This window comes from Oncorhynchus mykiss, chromosome 4 (genome assembly GCF_057628025.1).
Source record: "Oncorhynchus mykiss isolate SJ-2025 chromosome 4, ASM5762802v1, whole genome shotgun sequence".
Taxonomy (NCBI): domain Eukaryota; kingdom Metazoa; phylum Chordata; class Actinopteri; order Salmoniformes; family Salmonidae; genus Oncorhynchus; species Oncorhynchus mykiss.
Window position 1 is genome coordinate 6,327,301 of NC_143025.1, and position 6,000 is coordinate 6,333,300.

The window sequence follows — 6,000 nt, forward strand, 5'->3', positions numbered from 1 at the left end:
TCTTTTTAGCTAAAACACCCAAAGGACAAACATGTGGATAATTCTCTATGGACTGTAGGTGAAGTAGGTCTAACCACACGAGACATCTTTTCATTCAAACTAAGACATTGACCGTCCAGGGTGTCATGCCAAGGACACGATTCATAAATAATTTCACAGCTGCAATAGAATGGTTGACACACGACTGGGTCTAGCAACACAGCAGTCTGACATGCTATAAATCATGTTTTAAATCGGGAATGTAGCATAATGAATATGATAACCCATACGCCAAACTATGCACGCAGGCAATTACGCAACGATCACGACGCCAGCAATTTCAATTCCATATTCTCTACACATGCGCAGAGCTCATAGTCCCCGATTCTCTCTCTCTCTCTCTCACACACACACACACACACACACGCCTGTGTCTGAAATCGGCTTCAGGCAGGCTGTCACACGACAATCGTTACGCCTCCGAGGTCTCCTGGGACTGCAGGGGAAACATGTATATCCCCCTGTCGAAGCGCTAATCCGGGGATAAAAACACATCTCGACCCGGTCCAAACTAGCAAACCAACATGTACAACAAATCGGCATTTCCTAGCAAATGTGCTGTTAAATTATTACCAAGGAGAGACTAAATCCGTGTCCTCGCGGCTACTTCTAGTGGTATTGGATGTTACCTAAACTACACTATCATCGTAGCCTACGGTAGACTACATCCCCGCAATAATCATCCGCTATTTCAATTGATAGGCTACCGGTATTGTTACCGTTATTTCAATCATCTTCCATAAGACCTAAATAAAACTGTATTCATGTCAAATCACAACCAGGGAATCATATCCTGCCACATAACGGGAAACGATTGGCTCTTTTGACAGAAGAGGAAGGGTAGCAGCGCACCGCCGTTGCTCAGAACTGATTGCTGGAATTAGATGAAACGTTAACTACCGGGTACTCACGACACATGCATTACAACCTTTCTCTATTCTCTAAACTCAACAACAACAAAAAATGCATCCTATATTTATCAGGTAGTTGAGGTTAGCCTAATATCACAACGCGCTATTTCTCCGTTATCCATGAAGACATGCTTTATCCGAAATTATTAGATTATGATAGCACGCACTATTCACATACCGTGTTGTGCAGTTTCCGTTAATTTAGATGGATAATATCTGGTGTTTGACAATAACCGTTTTCCTCTCGTGTCCTTCTCGCTTGCTGGCAGCCTGCTTGCTAACCTGCCGGTGTTACTAGCATTTGTGTCCCTTGGAGAGAGGAAGAGAGAAGGGGTGGGAGGGAGAAGAGAAGAGAAGGGGTGATGATTGAAGATTATATATATATATATATATATAAGGGAAAATGAGGATCTATGTCCTCTAGTGGCCGGTAGATTTCCAGTGACTGCAAAGGTGTACAGCCGAGGTAACCGTCAAAAATAAAGGAGGTTCTTAATAGGGAGTTGGGTCACCATGAGCCGTCAGAACAACTTCAATGCACCGCCCCGTGAAAAATCAGAATAAAAAATATGATTTTTTTATATATTTTTTTTAATAATAATAATAATCTTCACACAAGTAGTGCACTGGGCCTTTACTAGTCCAGTATTAGCAGACCGATATAGCCTTCGGTAGTGCAGGCCCAAAAAATTACATTCTGCCCGTCAGAGAAAAAAATGCATCAACCCGACACCCCAAACATCGACCGTGGCCATGTTTCAATGCACCTTGGCATAGATTCTACAATTCGGGAAATCTATTGGAGGGATACGAAACACAAATCCCTTCCACGAGAAATTCCATACTTTTGTGTTTTCTTGATGGTGGTGGAAAATGCTGTCTCAGGCGCTGCTTCAAAATATTCCATAAGTGTTAAATTGGGTTGAGATCTGGTGACTGAGACACATCCTCTATGTTCTTTTGAGAGCCCTCTTTCAGTCACTGAGATCTGGTGACTGAGACACACCCTCTATGTTCATTTGAGAGCCCTCTTTCAGTCACTGAGATCTGGTGACTGAGACACACCCTCTATGTTCATTTGAGAGCCCTCTTTCAGTCACTGAGATCTGGTGACTGAGACACATCCTCTATGTTCCTTTGAGAGCCCTCTTTCAGTCACTGAGATCTGGTGACTGAGACACATCCTCTATGTTCCTTTGAAAGCCCTCTTTCAGTCACTGAGATCTGGTGACTGAGACACATCCTCTATGTTCCTTTGAAAGCCCTCTTTCAGTCACTGAGATCTGGTGACTGATACACATCCTCTATGTTCCTATGAGAGCCCTCTTTCAGTCACTGAGATCTGGTGACTGAGACACATCCTCTATGTTCCTTTGAGAGCCCTCTTTCAGTCACTGAGATCTGGTGACTGAGACACACCCTCTATGTTCTTTTGAGAGCCCTCTTTCAGTCACTGAGATCTGGTGACTGAGACACACCCTCTATGTTCTTTTGAGAGCCCTCTTTCAGTCACTGAGATCTGGTGACTGAGACACATCCTCTATGTTCTTTTGAGAGCCCTCTTTCAGTCACCGAGATCTGGTGACTGATACACATCATCTATGTTCCTTTGAGAGCCCTCTTTGAGAACTCTCTTCTCTGTATACATCAATGAGGTCGCTCTTGCTGCTGGTGAGTCTCTGATCCACCTCTACACAGACGACACCATTCTGTATACTTCCGGCCCTTCTTTGGACACTGTGTTAACAACCCTCCAGGCAAGCTTCAATGCCATACAACTCTCCTTCCGTGGCCTCCAATTGCTCTTAAATACAAGTAAAACTAAATGCATGCTCTTCAACCGATCGCTACCTGCACCTACCCGCCTGTCCAACATCACTACTCTGGACGGCTCTGACTTAGAATACGTGGACAACTACAAATACTTAGGTGTCTGGTTAGACTGTAAACTCTCCTTCCAGACCCATATCAAACATCTCCAATCCAAAGTTAAATCTAGAATTGGCTTCCTATTTCACAACAAAGCATCCTTCACTCATGCTGCCAAACATACCCTTGTAAAACTGACCATCCTACCAATCCTCGACTTTGGCGATGTCATTTACAAAATAGCCTCCAATACCCTACTCAACAAATTGGATGCAGTCTATCACAGTGCAATCCGTTTTGTCACCAAAGCCCCATATTCTACCCACCATTGCGACCTGTACGCTCTCGTTGGCTGGCCCTCGCTTCATACTCGTCGCCAAACCCACTGGCTCCATGTCATCTACAAGAGCCTGCTAGGTAAAGTCCCCCCTTATCTCAGCTTGCTGGTCACCATAGCATCTCCCACCTGTAGCACACGCTCCAGCAGGTATATCTCTCTAGTCACCCCCAAAACCAATTATTTCTTTGGCCGCCTCTCTTTACAGTTCTCTGCTGCCAATGACTGGAACGAACTACAAAAATCTCTGAAACTGGAAACACTTATCTCCCTCACTAGCTTTAAGCACCAACTGTCAGAGCAGCTCACAGATTACTGCACCTGTACATAGCCCACCTATAATTTAGCCCAAACAACTACCTCTTTCCCAACTGTATTTAATTTATTTATTTATTTTGCTCCTTTGCACCCCATTATTTTTATTTCTACTTTGCACATTCTTCCATTGCAAAACTACCATTCCAGTGTTTTATTTGCTATATTGTATTTACCTTGCCACCAAGGCCTTTTTTGCCTTTACCTCCCTTCTCACCTCATTTGCTCACATTGTATATAGACTTGTTTATACTGTATTATTGACTGTATGTTTGTTTTACTCCATGTGTAACTCTGTGTCGTTGTATCTGTCGAACTGCTTTGCTTTATCTTGGCCAGGTCGCAATTGTAAATGAGAACTTGTTCTCAACTTGCCTACCTGGTTAAATAAAGGTTAAATAAAAATAAAAAATAAAACAATTTCAGTCACTGAGATCTGGTGACTGATACATCCTCTATGTTCCTTTGAGAGCCCTCTTTCAGTCACTGAGATCTGGTGACTGATACATCCTCTATGTTCCTTTGAGAGCCCTCTTTCAGTCACTGAGATCTGGTGACTGATACATCCTCTATGTTCCTTTGAGAGCCCTCTTTCAGTCACTGAGATCTGGTGACTGATACATCCTCTATGTTCCTTTGAGAGCCCTCTTTCAGTCACTGAGATCTCTTCTTCTAGCCATAGTGGGCAACTCGGCATTTTTATACATGAACCTGAGCATGATGGGACGTTAACATGACCCTGAGCATGATGGAACGTTAACATGACCCTGAGCATGATGGGACGTTAACATGACCCTAAGCATGATGGGATGTTAACATGACCCTGAGCATGATGGGATGTTAACATGACCCTGAGCATGATGGGATGTTAACTGCTTAATTAACTCAGGAACCACAAAAGGCTCCTTAACAGCTTCTACCCCCAAGCCATCAAAAGGCCACCCGAACTATTTGCATTGACACCCCCCTTCGTTTTTACACTGCTGCTTCTCAGTTTATTATCTAAACATAGTCACTTAACCCCTACCTACATGTACATATTACTTCGACTAACCTGTACCCCCACACATTGACTCAGTACCGGTATCCCCTGTATATAGCCTCACTACTAACCTGTACCCCCACACATTGACTCAGTACCGGTACCCCCTGTATATAGCCTCCACATTGACTCAGTACCGGTACCCCCTGTATATAACCTCCACATTGACTCTGTACCGTAACACCCTGTATATAGCCTCCACATTGACTCAGTACCGGTACCTCCTGTATATAGCCTCCACATTGACTCAGTACCGGTACCCCCTGTATATAGCCTTCACATTGACTCTGTACCGGTACCCCCTGTATATAACCTCCACATTGACTCAGTACCGGTACCCCCTGTATATAGCCTCCACATTGACTCAGTACCGGTACCCCGTGTATATAGCCTCCACATTGACTCAGTACCGGTACCTCCTGTATATAGCCTCCACATTGACTCAGTACCGGTACCTCCTGTATATAGCCTCCACATTGACTCTGTACCGTAACACCCTGTATATAGCCTCGACATTGACTCAGTACCGGTACCTCCTGTATATAGCCTCCACATTGACTCTGTATTGGTACCCCCTGTATATAGCCTCCACATTGACTCTGTATTGGTACCCCCTGTATATAGCCTCCACATTGACTCTGTACCGGTACCCCCTGTATATAGCCTCCACATTGACTCAGTACCGGTACCCCGTGTATATAGCCTCCACATTGACTCAGTACCGGTACCCCCTGTATATAGCCTCCACATTGACTCAGTACCGGTACCCCCTGTATATAGCCTCCACATTGACTCAGTATCGGTACCCCCTGTATATAGCCTCCACATTGACTCTGTACCGGTACCCCCTGTATATAGCCTCCACATTGACTCTGTACCGGTACCTCCTGTATATAGCCTCCACATTGACTCTGTATTGGTACCCCCTGTATATAGTCTCCACATTGACTCTGTACCGGTACCCCCTGTATATAGTCTCCACATTGACTCTGTACCGGTACCCCCTGTATATAGCCTCCACATTGACTCTGTATTGGTACCCCCATGTATATAGACTCCACATTGACTCTGTATTGGTACCCCCTGTATATAGCCTCCACATTGACTCAGTACCGTAATACCCTGTATATAGCCTCCACATTGACTCAGTACCGGTACCTCCTGTATATAGCCTCCACATTGACTCAGTACCGGTACCTCCTATATATAGCCTCCACATTGACTCTGTACTGGTACCCCCTGTATATAGCCTCCACATTGACTCTGTACCGGTACCTCCTGTATATAGCCTCTACATTGACTCAGTACCGGTACCTCCTGTATATAGCCTCCACATTGACTCTGTATTGGTACCCCCTGTATATAGCCTCCACATTGACTCAGTACCGGTACCTCCTGTATATAGCCTCCACATTGACTCTGTATTGGTACCCCCTGTATATAGCCTCCACATTGACTCTGTATTGGTACCCCCTGTATATAGCCTC

At 44.7% G+C, this 6,000-nt stretch overlaps 1 protein-coding gene across 1 annotated transcript in view; it reads right to left on the minus strand.

The window, feature by feature from the left end:
* LOC110521172 (mitochondrial glutamate carrier 1) overlaps window positions 1–1,345 on the minus strand; it is a 53,640-nt gene extending 52,295 nt beyond the window's left edge. The window contains exon 1 of the mRNA XM_036968531.2: window positions 1,129–1,345. The gene's annotated coding sequence lies outside the window, so the exon portion shown is untranslated. The remainder of the gene's footprint in view (window positions 1–1,128) is intronic.
* Between the last annotated feature and the right edge of the window lie 4,655 nt (window positions 1,346–6,000).